This window comes from Prionailurus viverrinus, chromosome D1 (genome assembly GCF_022837055.1).
Source record: "Prionailurus viverrinus isolate Anna chromosome D1, UM_Priviv_1.0, whole genome shotgun sequence".
NCBI lineage: Eukaryota > Metazoa > Chordata > Mammalia > Carnivora > Felidae > Prionailurus > Prionailurus viverrinus.
The window spans coordinates 111,085,373-111,099,138 of record NC_062570.1 but is presented as its reverse complement, the minus strand read 5'-3'; the positions used below and the strand labels follow the sequence as shown (position 1 = coordinate 111,099,138).

Sequence of the window (13,766 nt, the reverse complement as noted above, 5' to 3'; positions counted from 1 at the left end):
CAGTCCGGGACTTCGCACCACGTGCCTCACAATCGCCTGAGTTCCAAGTCTTCTCCCAGACCCAGAACTCTCTAGGGCTCTTAAATGAATTTTAACGGAGTTTTCATTTTACCTGAGCTACCCAGGGTCAAACCAGTTGGGCACTGTTGCCTTGCTTTCCCCTCCCTCTGAGGGAACTCAGGCGGGCCCAGCCTCACCTGACAGAGGAAAAGCAAAGACCCTGGAGAGGAAGGGATTTGTCAACCAGTCCAGGCGGAGGCACGATGAGAACGCAGGTCTCAATCTCCTGTGTTGCTGCTACGGAGGGACCTCTGCCAGGACCCGAAACGCACCTCCCTCGGGCACCTAGGGCTTGGCTCGTGTAGGCACGGTGGGGCCAGGCAGGAGACAGGGGTCTTCAGCCCGGGGACTGAGGCTCCAGGTTTGCAGCCCCGTGGCCGTGGGCCCAGTGAGGCAGCGTCAGAAGCGGCCACCACGGTCTCAAGACCAACCAGCAGAACAAGGAGGCTACCGCTCTCCAGAAGAGTCCAGGCGAGGCCACGTCCACGGGGAGATTCATACAGCGCATGCCTGCTGCGCTGTCAGGCTTCCAGAGGCCAGGAGACCCACAAGACGCAGAGGCCAAGTGGGGGGGTACGTCGAGGGGGAGGGTCTGCGCTGGGCTGGAGGCCCAGAAAGCACTGGGAGCCGGCCTGACTGGGAGGCACTGACACAGGAGCCACCCTACAGCCACCCCAGGAGACTGGCTTCCTCAATGGGCTTGCCTTCACCGACCACTTTTCCTGTCCCCCCCCCCCCCACAAAAAGGGAAATGATTTGATTAGAGAAAAGCCACCAAAACAAAACCTTTGTCAAACATTCCAGTATTTTATAACCTTCTGAACTGTTTTCCCGCTGGGGCTGACACACAGCTCTCGATACCTCCGTGTATCTAGTGTCCCTCCTTGAACCGGCAGTGAGCGTGGGCGTTCGATGGACGTCCGTGAAAGCAGAGTGGCCCAGTCCCCTCCCCGGGTCGCAAAAAGAGGGGCCTGATGTTGCTACAACCTGCACGAGGCCACTGCTGCTTTCACCAGGGACGGGGACGGCCACAGCACCGAGGATGTCACCGGTCATCAAAGTCTGGCGGGAAGCTACTGTAGACACTTAGCAAGAAAGGGGACTCTGCTGTGTTAAGAATGGTGGCCAATCAAGAAATAAAATTAGCTGCGGTGCACGGAGGTGTGTGGCCGCTCCACGTGACAATCTTTCTCTGCCATCTAAAGCCCCACACCTGGCTCTTTGATGGCCTTGAAATCCCTGCGACACAAATCCCTGTAACATCTAGCTGGTGACCCGAAAAATCACCGTCTTGCAGACAGCGGGAATTCTCCCCAAAGTGGGCCATGAATGAAGCACACAGATCTCTTCAGAGACCACACTCTCCCGGCACTGTCCCTGCCTGGGATGCCCCATCCCCAGGGGAGATGCTCCTAGGTGCCAAGGTTGCCCCCACTTCCCTCCCAGGTAGGCACCTTCGCGTGCACCTTCTTGAACTCGGAAGATCAAAGGGACGGGAGAGTGTTCTGGCTCCTGTCTGTGAGGACTATCCCGGCCGCTCCCCGACTTGGGAAAGATGACCGCCCCCGTATCCAGAAAAAGAAACATCTCAGCCCCGTGGTTGCAAAAGACCACTCTCCTGTGTCGATGCCATTTCATTGCAGGCTTCAGAACAGGTCCCTTAGCCAACTCTGCCATTAGTTTATATAATCACTCCAGTAACTAAAGCAAACACGAGGCTTAATTATCCCTATTTCAGAGATGACAGGAAGCCCAGAAACAAACAGGGTATTACCCAAGGTCCTATAAGCTGTTGGGGTCACACCACGGGAGGCCCAAGTCTCCTTCCACCCCTGCTGCTGTAACATCACAAGCACCTCTGCCCCACCTGCCCTGCCCTTCACAGGAGAGCCACGAAGGTGCTTTAGTTATAAGGTGGCCCGAGATGCAGAGATTACAATCCCACACGAGCACGCCAATTATCCAGGCCCATCCTGGGTCCCCACCTCCGGGACAGAGGTGGCTCACGACCCCGCCCTCCGGCAACAGCTCAGGCCTGGGCTGGCAAGTGTAATCTTGTAGGGATTTATCGTGGCTTCCCCTGCCCTTGGAAGCTCCCGAGGCCTTTCAGAAGTCACAGAGCCACCCCCTGATTCTCAGGGCCACCCGGTGAGGCTGAACACAGCAAGCACTTCTCTGGGTTCAGAATTTGGAAAAGGAGGGGCGAACAGGACATTCTTCCCAAGGCCCGCAAAGCAGGTGCCCCTGAAGCCTGGGCACCCACCGCCAGGAAAATCCAAACCGGCACTCCTCAAAGCAGCTGTGACCAGGGATGTTACAACGCAGAGAACTGGGACATTATGGAGAAGTCATCTGGGGACCCCCGGTCCATGGGCTTTGCTTCTGGAGCCTGACAAGTGCAATCACCATGCCCCTCAGCACCCCGGGCCCTGACTCAGACCCCCTTCTGCTGGCCAAGTTGCCCAAGAGGATGCTGGGTACTTCTCAGATGGGGTCTGCAGGAGGGGACAGAGGAAAAGACACGGGCCCCCTTGAAGGCAGGGGGATGGTCTTGTTCACTGTGTCTCCCCAGTGCCTGGCACAGACCCTGGCCCACTGATAGCTCACAGCAGGGCTTCCAGAAAAAACAGACCACGGCAGGGAGGGAGAGGACAGGTCAGTCAGCTGGCAGAGAGTCATATGCAAGATGTGGAGATTCGAGAACAGGCCTACTTCCCTTTACCACGCCTTCCTTCATCTCTCTATGCCTTCACTGAGCAAATGTTTACGGAGCAGTTACTACCCGCCAAGAACTGCACAAGACCCCAACTAAAAGGAGGAAGGATGATTGGGGGCAGAGGGGTGCAAATAAACTCTGAGTTTTTACTATGCACCAGGCACAACCCCAACATATAAAACTGAGGCCAGGGGCACCTGGGTGGCTCAGTCAGTGAAGCATCTGACTTCGGCTCAGGTCATGATCTCACAGTTCGTGGGTTCGAACCCCGTGTCGGGCTCTGTGCTGACAGTTCAGAGCCTGGAGCCTGTTTCGGATTCTGTGTCTCCCTCTCTCTCTGCCCCTCCCCTGTTCATGCTCTGTTTCTGTCTCAAAAATAAATAAACATTAAAAAAAAAAATCTGAGGCCAACTCCCCTCGACGCAATTCAGTTTTTATTTATTTATTTTTGAGAGAGACAGAGACAGCGTGGGCAGGGGAAGGGCAGAGAGAATCCTAAGCAGGCTCAGCGCTGCCAGCACAGAGCCTGATGCGGGGCTGGAACTCACGAAACCGTGAGATCATGACCTGAGCCGAAACCAAGAGTCGACGCTTAACCGACTGAGCCACCCAGGCGCCCCTCGATTCAGTTTTAAAAAGCAAAAACCTTGAGAACCCATCACGGTGAATGCAGGGACGAGGGGACGTAGCACAGGTGGGGACCAGTGGAGTGAGGAGGGGAAAGGTGGACGGCTCTGAGGGGTGGGGGTGTCAGAGGCCTGCAAGTCCTCACTGAAGGGGGGCAGCTGGTATTGGGACAGGAGCCAGAGGGCCAAGGGCAGGTGACAGCAGGGCCCTCGTAAGGAGCCGCTGCAGACCCACACAGCTGAGAGAGGGGAGGAGAAGGCTGGAGGCGCAGGCAGGTGGCTCTACAGCATTCACAAGTACAGCGAGATAACACCTCTGTTTGGGGCTGACACCATCGACCCAAAGGGAATCAGACTGGGAACAAAGTGGGAAAGGCAACGCATGTGCTAATCTGCGTTCCCTCCGCAAGGAGAGAAAAAGTCACTGTTTCCTTGCTAATAAAAAGGAAGAAAAACTTTTTGTTTTGTTCTGTTTTGTCTCCTCCGCAGCTCTCACCTACACCCGAGCTCATGAACTCGGGCACCCACCAGGGCCAGGCAGGCACTGGCGTCAGGGGCCAGCCCAGCGCAGGCACCTCCTGCAGGAAGGAGGGCGGCCCAGAGCCGCCAGGTCTCCCGGGGAAGCCAGGAATGCAGATGCAGGGGACACCTCTCCCTTTTTAAAATTCCAGTAGCCAACACAAAAGTTGTAAAACAATGAAACGCCGGGTGGGTCCCTCCATGAGAGACGCGTGCCCGGAGGACAGATGCCACAGAAAAGCAGGGAGGACGGGGGATGAGGTGACAAGGGCACTGCACGGGCACCCTGGGCCCAGCTTTTGCCACCAAGCGCTGAGAATGGGGGCCGACGAGGCTGGAGCAGCCACCAGAAGCAAGGGGACAGGCTTGCAGGTGCGGCCCCGGGGCCCGGGTAGTACGCACGCAACCAGGAGGGGAAACGAAGTCTCTGGCCACTGGCCCTGCATCTCTCGGTGTCGCCTTCTTTCCATCACTTGATATCTCGGCTACATCGATCTCACACGTCCGGAACAAGAGGAACACGATCTAGCGAGGATAGCGAGGCCCAAAGGTGACTATGTGATACCCTGGGGGGTGGAGGCCAGAGGAAGTGCCCTTTCCCGCTGCTCCCTGGGGTGGGGTGGAGGGGGCTGAGGATGTCTCGAGGGAGAAGGGTGCTGGGAAGGGTTCAAACTCAGGGCCACCTTCCAGATCTGTCCTTGATGGGGGAGAGAGGGGGACAACGCACTGGGGCTCTTGCTCAATCTGCATCTTTGCCAGGACTGTTCAGCTCAAAAACAAATATCAGATCCTTTACAAGGGTAAACGCTAAAAAAAAAAAAAAAAAAGTAAGGGTGCCTTAAAAAAGTCGGTTGGGCATCCTGATTCTTGATTTCGGCTGTGGTCATGGCCTCACAGTTCGGGAGTTCGAGCCCCACGTCAGGCTCCACGCTGTCAGCCTGGAGCCTGCTTGGGATTCTCTCTCTCTGCCCCTCCGCCGCTCACCTGTGCACGTATGCACTCACACGGGCGCTCTCGCTCGCTCTCTCAAAATAAATAAACTTAAAAAAAAAAAAAAAAGAAAGTAGAGGGGCACCTGGATGGCTCAGTCAGTTAAGCATCCGACTCTTGGTTTCAGCTCTGGTCACCATCTCACGACCTTTGTGAGTTCGAGACCTGCGCTGTCAGTGCCCAGCCTGCTTGGGATTCTCTCTCTCCCTGTCACTCTCTGCCCCTACCCCCTCTCTCAAAAATAAATGAACTAAAAAAAAAAAAAAAAAAAAAGTAAAGCAAAATGCAGTATTTTCTGAGCTCATATCAGAACAAGGTATGCCAGCCTCGGGAGCTGCCTGGTGCCTCTTATGCCCCTTGTCTCTGTCTGAACAGTTAATGCCAGCTTTCCCCCAACAGGATGCAGAGAAAAGCACGGAATGTGGACTGATGCCCAGGGTCTGCGCTTTGGCTCCACAACCCTGGAGCTGTGTGACCCTGATCAAGTCTCTTCACCTCAGTTTCCTTACCTGGAAAATGGGCTCTGTGACGATAATCCTACCGTAGGGGTTTTGTGCCTCAGATGAGCACACGGCCCCGAGATGGCTTTGCAAGCTCCAGAGCACTGAACAAATGTTAATTATTCTCCCTCTTGGGGGTAATCCGATGATTCGGGGCGCCTCCTGACGCCCCTGGAGCTCGATATCGAGTCAAGCAAAATGACTGCCATAACTGAATCGGGACCCAGACTGTGACTGGGCAGGGTGCCTCTGGATTTCCCGGCTCCCGGCTGGAGATAAAGCACAGGTTCCAGTCGCTCCCCTCCTCACCGCTACCACACCACACTGACTTGCAAGCTACTTCAAGCCCAAAATCACCCTGCAGGGAGCGTTGTAAAGGCCGTGGGCTTCTTGTACATTTCCCACAAGTAGCAAGTAGTTACCATAGCAACCCGTGCAGTTCCCTATGCCTGAGTTAGAGAGGCCTGGCCCCATCCCACCCCTCGTGTCAAAAACACCTGCGGTTGCCTTAGAAACCTTCCTATTCCTGCAGCTTAATGAGGATATATTTGTTGACCTGATCTAGTTTTCTTTTCGTAGAATGATTCTAGCTGCTCACCCAAGTATCAGACCATTCAGTCACTTGACTTCCCACAGGACTTAATAAAAACAGATCAAACCATCAGGCACTGCTCACCTGGCCCAAAGCACCATCGAACTGACCTTTCCTTCAATTTGAAAAGTTGGTACGTAAGCACCAGAAGCGAGCCTTCTTAAGTTTTCTCTCTTTCTAAGGAATTTCTGGGGTTGGGAACTCCTCCCCACCCCCCAGTGCTAAATAGTTACGACAGCATGAAGGGAAGTGGAAAGAGTTCAGGGCCTAAGAACCAAATATTCCTGGACTGAAATCCCAGCTTGACCTTTTACTAGCTGTATGACCTTGGGCAAATTATTCTGCCTTTCTTACTGTTTCTCACTGGTGAAATGGGGCTAACGCTACCAACATCATGAGTTGTTTTAAGGACTTAAAGAGAATTCAGCGAGATCACTGCTAGAGGTGCTAGAAAAACCACCAGGCAGGCGTTAGGTAGCATTAATTCACACGCTCACACCTTACTTTTGGAAAATGCTGCCTGACAACCTGGCCAGATACCCAGCTAGGCTCAGGAGGGAGGGCAGGTCCCCAGGAAAGCTAAGGATGTGGCTTTCGGAAACAGGCTCCAAACTAATCTGAACAAAGATCCTCAAATATAAGTGCACCTGTACATCGATGGAGGGATATACAACCTCTCAGGACGAGGCTTTCGGAAGGCAACTGTCATCTTTACATAGTATTTATGTAACAACCACATGCTCCTCAGGTCTACTGAATAACTCTCTCTGACCCCCTTTTCCCAGAGGCAGGCCCCTAAGTGAGAAGATCCAGGAATGATGAGCCCATTTACTGTGCCAGACGCAGGGGGCACTCCAGAGTGGCCCAAGACTTCTGCAAACTGCCTCTACGGGCTAAGTGGCCAGGCTGGGGGCGGGGGGCAGGGGGGGGGGGGTGTCCATCAGCAGGGGACAACCTATGGAGCCTGAGCCAGACAGCAGGGTGTGGAGCCCCTGGTTACATAAAGTCCCTGGATGACCCAGCCCGTCCCCTAAAGGGACCCTTCCCATGCCTGCGGGGCATATTCCCCTCAACAGCATTCCTCAACGGCATTCCAGGAGTGACTACCTCAACCGTCACCTTTTTCCCTCCCCAAACCACACTCTCTGCCTGACCCCCATTTCCATCATGCCCTCAGCTTCGCGCCCTCGCTCCCGATATTCCAGGCCACCCGAGACACCTGTGATGTCCAATCACCAGGTTGCATCTGGTCATTGCTCCAGAGTGTTTTGATCCGGGCACCTTCGGATTAATTTTTGGAAGCACTGCTTCCGGCACCCTCCGCCCTCCAGCTTCCCTGAAAGCCAGCCATCCCCTCCCTCCCTGGTCCCCATCCCTCCAGCTGTCAGGACCTCCACTTCCATCCTCTTTTCCCACTTGCCTGGCGCACCCTGTTGCTTTGCTAGTTTTCCAAATTTCCAAAGTTGTTCTCCTTTAGAACATTCCCCCAAGCCCCCAGGGCACAGAACAGATCCCGGAAGCATGCTCCTCCCAGAAGGGGGAGGGGGAGAGCCCTACTCTCCCAGCTGGTCTCCCCCAAAGCCTCAAGGGGGCCCTCAGGGCACCTTCCCAGAGCACATTTTGAAAAGCCCTGCCCTCATTCCTCACCTATGCCCAAGCCCCCCTCCTCCACTCTGTTGCAGCTGTGATATCTCAGCAGCAGGGCAGAGGGAGGGAGGAAGAGAGCAGGATGAACACTTTGGGAGAAAGAGCAAGAAATGCTTCCCAGAGGAGAGCTGACATCTGAAGGACAGGCAGGCATTCGCAGGATGGGGAAGGCACGGGAAAGGACTTTCCGGCCCGGGGAAGGCAAGGGCAAAGCCAGGGTCATTCAGCTGGGAACTCCTTGGGGGCAGGGGCGAACCAGGCTTCGCTCAGTGCCCCTCCCCAAGCCTCACTGTCCCACCAGCACAAGAGGAAGGAGGACAGTCCCCACGGATGGCGTGCAGAGCACTTGCGAGGTACAGGGCAGTGTTCTAGGCGCTCTGCGTGCAGCAGCTCGTATGGTCCTCACAACGCGCCTTCACGGCTGTGTCCCCCTCGGCTTTTCTCGCTTTACAGACAAGACACCTGCGTCGAAGGAGTGTCGTGCCTGACCAGTCTCACAACGAGGAAATGCTAGAGCCTGAGTGTCACTGAGGGGGTCTGGCTTTACGGCCCGTCCCCCCCACCGCCACACTCCCACTGCCTCTCGGTCAAGCGCATGTCCCTGGAACGCAGTGCCCGGCCCCGGGGAAAAACTTACTAAGTGATCGTTATTACTGATGCCTTTCGATTCGACTTCTAAAGAACAGGGCCTGGTCTCTCTCGATAGCACTGGGAACACTACCTCCTTCGGGCCTCGGCCCTGCAGGGAAAGCCCAGTGGCTAACGGCTCTGGAAGACACACAGCCCTGAGCCCTCGGTCACTACTGGCTAGAGACCTTGGGCAGGCTACTTCACCTCTCTATACCTCAGTTTCTACTAGAAGACAGGGTTTTGACGGGGATGAAATGAATCACTGCCCGGGAAGTCTAATACCCGGCTCTCAGGCCAGGCTCAACGAGTGGTCAGGATCTTCATCACCAGGGCTGAGCTCCCACATGGCCCGTTCCCTCCCTGGACACTGAGGAGGGGGAACTTAAGATTCCTCCAGAGACGCCATCAACCAACGGCACAACATAAATCCAATGGCTGGATGTGACTCAGATCAATAACGTTCCGCTTCAGTCAGGATGGTGGCCAAGAAACAGGTTACTTGACAAGTAGCCCATTCTTGAAATTTCCTGACAGGGAAACACAACCCAGACACTCTGCAAAGCCTCTTCCTTCTCTGGCCCACGGCTCAGTGAAAAGAAAACCGTCCACACCCACCTGCCATTTCCTTCTTCCTCTGCCCCAACTGTTCAGGTGATTCAGGAAGGTGCTCAGCCTGCAGCTGTCGGCCTCCCCACACCCGACACTGGCTAATCTGCACGGAGCGAGCTGAGCTGGCAGCTTCAATCATCCGTTTAGGAAGGGTCAGGATTGAGGTCAAGGCAAAGGCACACTCAGGACACATATCCAGGAGTCTGTATGAGGCCCCTCGAGGTTTGTCTATTCAAAGTCCAAGGCAATGAAACTCGCTGTTCTTACCGGTTTGGGGCCACCCTAGGCTGGTAGAAGGTGAGACACCTGTAGAGCCTACCCTCTGCCGATGACGTCTGACACTATGAACTTCTCGGTGCCCCGCCCCCCTGCACCCCAAGGCGGGCAGGTGTGCCGAGGGCAACAGGGTAGCCACAGGAAAAGAGAAACTAGGCCAGAGCCTCCTCATATCTGCTCTCGACTCAGGCAGGGCCCCTCGAAGGTCATTATCAAACAAGCAAAGGCCATTACCAAATAGGCAACGCCTTATCAGCGGCTGCCCTGGGCTCTGCACTCATTTTCATCCTCTGGCAGAATGCCCACTCCGAGCCAGCCTCTCCAGCAGCTGCCCGTCTGGTTCTAACAGACTCCAACCTCACCAGCCCTCTCCCACAGACCCCAGTAATCTCTAAAGGACACAGCCAGTCAGGGCACTCACATCCCTGCTTATACCTTCCATAGCTCCCCAGTGCTTTGGTATTATATTCAAAATCTTTGCTCCTTGGCTTGACAGGCAAGGTCCTAGATCAACTGATCCCAAACCTCCCTTTTCATCTAGATCGCCCTCCACTCCCTCACGGGCTGCTCACCCTGCCCCAACTCTCTGTTCTACCCACTGGTCCCAGGACAATCACTGTGCACCTGAATAAAGATGAGTGGGACGGGGACTCTGCCCCCAAGGCGTTCCCAGCCCTGCCATCCAGCCTTTGCTCCTCCTGCTCTTCTGCCTGGAATACTCTGTCCTCTGCCTCCTCCAGCTTGAAAATGCCTGTCCAGCCTTCAAATGCCAGCTCCTTCTCCCACCCTCCCATGGTGTTCTGGAACCGCCCAGCATTTAGGATACAGGAATCAGCCAGACTGTGAGCTCCCCAAGGGCACAGCCCACACAGCCCGTGTGTCACTCAGGTCTGCAACCCGGCACGGGGTCAGTGCCTAGCACACACAAGGCGCTCGATGAGAGCTGACCGCAAAGGGCACCTGCTCTTGGCCAACACATGGGAACAGGGACTAGATTTCTCTCCTGCCTCAACCAACCAAAAAGCCAGACAAAATAAATAAAACAATGATTTTTCAGACAATGGGCATCAGGCATTTCGGGAAAGTGATTTCTGAGAGGGAGGAACAACTGCCCTAGCTCACTGCCCAGAAAGGGGTTCCAGGCCACGATGCAGGGAGAAAGTACCCAGGCAACGCCTGCCAGTCTTGGAGCCCGACAGTCTCCCCGGGTTGGGGAAAGCAAGCTGGGAGTCCAGGGAGGTCAAGGCAGCCAGACTTTACAGGGCCTAAAACCAGAGAGGAGATAGCTACACAAAGGGAGAGCTCTGGAAATCTATGAAGGGTCCCCCTCCACTTTTTGGCTGCGTAGTACAGATCAGGATCAGAGGGAACGATCCTTGGACCCAAAGTTGAGCCAAGAATAATTTCTGTCTCAGCCAAAGTGGAAAACCTAGCATGAAGAAGGTACTGCCTTGTTCTGATCCCACATGACAAAATTAAGAGCGAGTCTTTAAAGGATGAAACTGTTTCCAAGTAACTTAACAGTGTCCCAAAACAATGCCAAGAATATTTATAGAAATACAGAAATATCCAGCACCCATAAAATTCTCAACATCTGACATCAATCAAAAATTACCAGACATACAAAGAAGCAAGAAAGCTTTTCCATTAACAGAAACAGACTCAGAAATACAGATAACAGGGACGCCTGGGTGGCCCAGTCAGTTGAGCGTCCGACCCTTTCTTTTGGCTCAGGTCATGATCTCACGGTTTGTGGGCTTGAGCCCCGCATCATGTTTCAAGCTGACAGCACAGAGCTGGCGTGGGATTCTCTCTCTCCCTCTCTCTCTGCCCCTCCCCTACTCGTTTGCATTCTCTCTCACTCTCTCTCAAAATAAAGAAACTTAAAAATATATATACAGATAACAGAATTAGCAGAAAATGACATTAAATGGCCACTATAACCATGTTCCACATATTCAAGAACAGAATTAGCAGAAAATGACATTAAAATGGCCACTATAACCATGTTCCACATATTCAAGAAGCTAAAAGAAAAAACTGAGTTGCAGAGATGGAAACTATGATGTCTGAGATAAAAAGTATACCGGGCAAACGTAGCAACAGATGAGGCGAACGACAAAAGCTTGATAAACCTGAAGAAGCGACAATACGAACTACCCAAAACCACCACAAAGAGAAAAATAAAAAGACCGGGGAAGAAAATGAAGGGAGCATCAGAGAGCTGTGCAACAACTTCAGGCATCCTAAATACATGTTCACTGGAGTCCCCAAAGGAGAGAGAGAAAGGAGAACACAGAAAGTATCTGAAGAATTAACTCGACTCTCCAAATTTGACAAAATCTATACAAACCCACAGATCCCAAAAACTCAGCTGACCCAAGAACAAGAAGCCTGAAGAAAAGTACACCAAGGCATATCATAATTAAATTGTTCAAAACCAGCAATAGAAGAAAAGCTGCCAGAAGGAAAAAGGGCACATCAGGAATGGAAGCCCGAAAATCAGAGATACGACAGATTATCCATTTGAAATAATGCAAGCCGGAAGACACTGGAACCACATCTTTAAAAATGCTGAAAGTACGAGTCAATTAAGAATCCTATACCCAGGGAAAATGCCTTTCAATACCAAAGGCAAAATAAAGACTCTCTTAGGCATCCAAAAGCTGAAAGAATTCATCACCCGCAGACCAGCACTGCAAGAAATAGTAAAGTGAGAAAGACTCTGAAACAAAATGGATTTACACAGAGGGATGGAAAACACCAGAAATGATAAACATGTAAGTAAATATATTTTTTTTTCTTTTTGATCTCTTTACAAAATCATCGGCTGTTTACAGCAAAAATCATCACAATGTGGGGCACCTGAGTGGCTCAGTTGGCTAAGCGCCCAACTTTGGCTCAGGTCCTGATCTCACAGCTCCTGAGTTCAAGCCCCACACCAGGCTCCCTGCTGTCAGCACAGAGCCCACTTCGGATCCTCTGTCTCCCTCTCGCTCTGCTCCTCTTCCGCTCATGCACATGAGTTCTCTCTCTCTCTCAAAAATAAACAAACAATTTTAAAAAATAATAATAACGATGTATTTTTGGATTTATAACACATGTACAAGTGAAACGTGTGGTAACAATACAAAGTCCAGGAGGAAAGTAATAAATGTATACTATTGTGAGGTTCTTATACTATATGTAAAGTGGTATAATACCATTTGATGATAGACTGTGCCAAGTTAAAGACTCAAACTATGAAGCTTAAGGCAACTGCTAAAAAACAAACAAAAAAGAGTTATAGCAAATAAACTAGGCAAAGGGAACAAAATGAAACCATAAAAATTACTCAACCCCAAGGAGACCAGAGGAGAAAGGAAATGGGAACAAAGAATATTGGGCAAACTGAAAACAAATAGCAAGATAACAGTTAAGCCCAACTTAATAATCGTATTAAGAGTTAAGCCCACTTAATAATCGTATTAAGTGTAAATATTCTAAACACCCCAATTAAAAGGCAGAGATTACAAAATTGAATTTTACAAAATGCAAAACCTACCTATACGTTGCTTACAAGAACCCACTTTAAATACGAAGGCACAAATAATTTAAAAATAAAATATAAAGAAATACATCAAGGGGCGCCTGGGTGGCACAGTCGGTTAAGCGTCCGACTTCAGCCAGGTCACGATCTCACAGTCCGTGAGTTCGAGCCCCGCGTCAGGCTCTGGGCTGATGGCTCGGAGCCTGGAGCCTGTTTCCGATTCTGTGTCTCCCTCTCTCTCTCTGCCCCTCCCCCATTCATGCTCTGTCTCTGTCCCAAAAATAAATAAAAACGTTGAAAAAAAAATTTAAAAAAAAGAAATACATCAAGTAAACACTAATTTTTTGAACACTATCCATTTTGAAATTGTGGTAAAACATATACAACATGAAATTTACCATTTTAACCTTTTTTAAAATTTTTTGTTAATGTTTATTTATTTTTGAGAGAGAGAGACAGAACGTGAGCAGGGGAGGGGCAGAGAGAGAGAGGGAGACACAGAATCCGAAGCAGGCGCCAGGCTCCGAGCTGTTTCACAGAGCCCGATGTGGGGCTCGAACTCACAAACTATGAGATCGTGACCTGAGCCAAAGTCAGATGCTCAACCGACTGAGCCACCCAGGAGCCCCCATTTTAACCTCTTTTAAGTGCACACTTTTGTGGCATTAAGGGCATTCACACGGTTATATTACCATCAACACCACCCACCTCCAGAAGTTTATCATCCCAAAACGAAACTCTATACCCATTAAACATTAATTCCCCATTCGTCCTCCTCAGCCCCTGGCAACCACTATTCTGTCTCTATGAATTTAACTACTCTCGGAACCTTACGTAAGAGAAATCATGCAGTATTTGTCCTTTTGTGACTGGCCTGTTTCATTTAGCATTATTTCTTCAAGTTTCGTCCAGGTGGTACTATGTGTCAAAGTTTCCTTCCTTTTTAAAGCGAGATAATTTCTATGTATGTATCACATTTTGTTTATCCATTCATCTGTCGATGGACACTTGGGCTGCTTCCACGTTTTGGCTATTGTGAACAATGCTACCGTGAACATTGGTGTACAAACAT

General features: G+C 51.6%; 1 protein-coding gene across 4 annotated transcripts in view; it reads right to left on the bottom strand.

The window, feature by feature from the left end:
- Nucleotides 1-13,766, bottom strand: part of VPS37C (VPS37C subunit of ESCRT-I) — a 28,945-nt gene that overhangs the window by 11,307 nt on the left and 3,872 nt on the right. Inside the window, exon 1 of one of the 4 annotated variants that reach the window (XM_047877206.1) lies at nt 4,324-5,008. The exons of the other annotated variants lie outside the window; for them this stretch is intronic. The gene's annotated coding sequence lies outside the window, so the exon portion shown is untranslated. Of the gene's footprint in view, nt 1-4,323; nt 5,009-13,766 lie in introns of those variants that run through there. 4 annotated transcript variants of the gene reach the window in all.